The following is a 3,883-nucleotide window of genomic DNA, read 5'->3' as shown; positions in this document are numbered from 1 at the left end:
AACAATCTCTGACACTCCTAGCACATCATAATGCATGGTTTCTCTAATACTTCTAGCCTGGATGGCTCAGCAAAGACAGTATGAGGGTCATTAAAGAGTAAACCACATGCTTTTGCTAATTATTTTACCAATTCTGATCAAATGCAAACGACTTTTAATAAACTATCCTCTATCAACATTGAGATGTTGCATAACATTAAAAATTTAGCTCATTATACAGGTCTATTTGAAGTCTTCCTTTCTCTCCGTATCTGTTAATCTAATTAATTTCTTAAATTTGCTTTGCAGTACTATTTGAAACGTCTGTCCTTTCTCACTTCATAACTCTAATCTATTGTGTGAATTCTGCCTTCTCTGTCATTTCTCCCACTGGAAATTCTTACCTAATGTCTTCATTTCCCAGGATTGCTATAATAAAATAAAAACAAAAATTGTTGAATTTTTTAAAATACTTTGTTTTCCAGAAAATATTCTTCCAACTTCCCTTACACCCCCCCCCATCCCCACCATCAAATTGTAAAATTGTATATTTTAAGAAGAGAAATTTATTGTCTCAAAGTTCTGGAGACTAGACAGACATACAAATCAGGGGTTTGGCCTTGTGATTTCTTCTGAGGACTTTAACACAAAAACTTGTCTGTCTTTTTCTATCTGCTCTAAGAGAATATCAGTATGGTATTTTCAGCATAAATAGCACCTTCTCTAATATCTTATATTTTGTTCCCAAGTTAATGAAAGCCTATCATGCCTTTGAGTATTTCTCAGTTTATCATAGGATGTAGTCTGGTAATTAAGAATGCTTTTATTACCCTATTCTATTGATTCTAAAAGGTTTCTATAAGCTGCATTATCATTTTCCTTTTGCACATAAATGGAGCTGTTGAGAACAAACAAGAAAGTAAGCAAAATACTTCAAATTTGGGATCTTTGATGTTATTGAAAGTGTTATGCCTCTTCTAGATTCTGCTAATCCTAGAAATTCGATGGCATTCTTTGGCTTTTAGCTGTTCTTTCACATGGCATCATTTCCCTAATCCATCTAGTACGTCCTACCTGATAAGATGTTCAAAGAAAGACACTATTTCCCGACAAGACCACATTCACAGATACAGGATTAGTATTTCAATACAGTGTTTGGGAAGCACACTATACTCCATAATACCAAAACAATATATGTCTATGGTTCTCATATCCATATTGGGGACTTCACAGTCTGCTTGATCTGTAATTATTTTGTGCTTCTCTGGACCAGTAGTATCTATGACTGATTTAAAAAGAACAAACAAAAAATAAGTCCTTAATAAATCAAAACCATGCTAAAACTACCAATGCTCAGTCAATTCTAATTCATATCAACTTCCTATCAGGTTTCTGATGCTGTAAATTTTTACGGGAGGAAAGTATCCATCTTTCTCCCCATGAAGCAGTCAATGGGATTGAACTGTTAACCATTTGGTGAACAGATTCAGTGAACATAATATTAATATTACATCAGAGTTCCTTCTTAAAAACATTCGTTGTCACTGAGTCAGAACAAAGTCATGGCTGACCCTCCAGTGGGTTTTTGGAGGCTGTAATTCACATGGGAACAGACCAGATAGTGCATCTTTCTCTCAAAGAGCAACTGGTGGGTTTAAACTGCCAGAAAGGTAAGGCCTTTGAGTTAGCAGCACAGCTACTGACAGTCTATGCCACCAGAGCTCTCTGAGGACTTCTTCACCAGTAGCAGTTAGTTTTAATGAATAATCATATTATCATTCATTTATAGGACTTTGTAGCATTGTGGTTTGGGACTCAAAAAGAAAAGAATACCTCTTCAACAGTGTCACATGTTCCTTTTTCTTTCACTTTTCTTTGTCACTAAAACTAAGACATAAAGATATAGATGGGATGATTTTCTATTGTCCCATCAGGTGTGACTTTAAGCTTCTTTGCTATTTCTGATCACTGTAATCATTGCTTTACCAATGAAGCAAAAGAAAATATAGTCTGGATGATGTTTTTATGAAAACATAAACTATTCATAAGGCAACATTTAAAATTTATACATCGTATCAAGCATATATGTGAGTGAAATTTCACTTACATTTTCCCTTAATTTGAGAGATGATGGTATTTTGGAAAAGAAGAAGTAAATGTTTCATTATAAATAGTATAAGATGCCAAAATTGATCTTTTAGGCAAATTTTGCATATTTAAGTCAGGCAAAATAATAATTCTGTGAGTGATTACTATAATATTGGTTATAATTTCAGATTCATGGATGAGTATATAGAAGACATTACTGATTTTAAAAGGAAATATTTTAAAATAAAACTGCATCTTGAGACCATTTCCATTTTATAACACAATATAATAAGTAAGGCTAAACCATAAAAGCAACCTTGGATTTTTTTTTTCTTGATTGATGGCAATTAAGCTTCATGATTGTTCCAGGCTTGATATGTTCCTGCTCAATTATCCATCTCTCTTTGTCATCATGTCTATTATTGCTTAAGAAGAAGAAAAATATGCATATGCTATAGAAATAATCACTACCCCTTACTGAATATCTTCTACATGGAAACTGGACTAGCCATTTTACATGTGTGTGTCACAACAAGACCATGAGAGAGGTGTTCTGATATCTGTTTCATAGTTGAGAACATGGTCTTCCAATTTTACACAACAGTAATTAGCAGCTATGCTTTCTTCTGCTTTCCACATCAAGATATAGTCTCCTGATTGATTTCTACAGGTGCCAAAGCATACATCTGTGAGTAAATCATATACATTTACACAGAATTTTCCCCTCCCTTTCTGTCTTTCAGACGGTTCTTCATTACCACTTGGAAGGTGTTTTCCAAGACTACTTCCTGTTTCCTGTACCTTCCTCTCTTTCTCCTCAGCTATGAATAGTAACTGTCAGCAGAAGTTCTTGTAATACTCTGTGGACATAAACCAGTAGAAATGACCTGATAATTGTCAGAGCAGATAAATAATTCCATTTCTCAAGAAGCTGGCTGTATAAAACATCAATGAAGAGGTATTTTTAAATGCAGATTTTTGGAGTCCACCGTTAAGTAATTCTGCTTGGTTAAGTTAGATTGAGACCTGAGAATCTGTGTTTTAACAGAGCCCCAAGGTAATTCTTTCCACAGGCAGGTTGGGGAACCACTGGTTAAAATTAAAAACAGGATTAATAGTTAATAATCCCTTAAGGCCAAGATTAAGAACCACTCAGCTACACATGAGAATCCCTTTGAGAGTTTAAAATCCTAATGCTCAGTTTCCATCCCAAAGCAATCACATCAAGATGTTTGGAGGTGGCACCTGACATCAGGATTTTGTTAAAGCTCCCTAGGTAACTACAATGTGCAGTCAAGGTTGAGAATCACTGCTTTAAGCAGTGGAAGTAATCAGTCCGAGTCTAGTTTGTTTTCTTTTAGCCCTCAGTTCACCCAAGTTGGATCCTTCATCCACTCTCCAAGGTGCAACTGTGGTATTGTCACTTTAAGTGTGACAACATGTGAACATCTGGTTGCTAAGTAAATGTGGATCCAACAGGGGGTATTTAACTGGGTCTATAGCTTCTAGCTGGCCTGTTCCCACCAGATCAAAATACTTAAATGTTTAAAACTAAAACTTGAGAGATATATTCCTTTCATTTGCTCAGTGAACAGATAATATTTGTTAAGGTGAATAAAAGAATTTCACTTAGATAAATGTAGATTATTTTATTTTATTTACAAGTGTCTACACACAATCAAAAGCAATCTCTCTCACACTCATACACACTTAGGTAAACTTTCTGAGCTCTGGTGGCCTAGTGACAAGAAGCTGCACTGCAATCCCAGAGGTGCACGGTTCAAATCCACTAGATGCTCTGCTGAAAAAGGAGGGA

Source organism: Elephantulus edwardii, unplaced genomic scaffold, assembly GCF_000299155.1.
Source record: "Elephantulus edwardii isolate Elephantulus edwardi_28Jun2011 unplaced genomic scaffold, EleEdw1.0 scaffold00450, whole genome shotgun sequence".
NCBI lineage: Eukaryota > Metazoa > Chordata > Mammalia > Macroscelidea > Macroscelididae > Elephantulus > Elephantulus edwardii.
The sequence above is the reverse complement of the archived record's forward strand: the minus strand, read 5'-3'. Positions refer to the sequence as shown.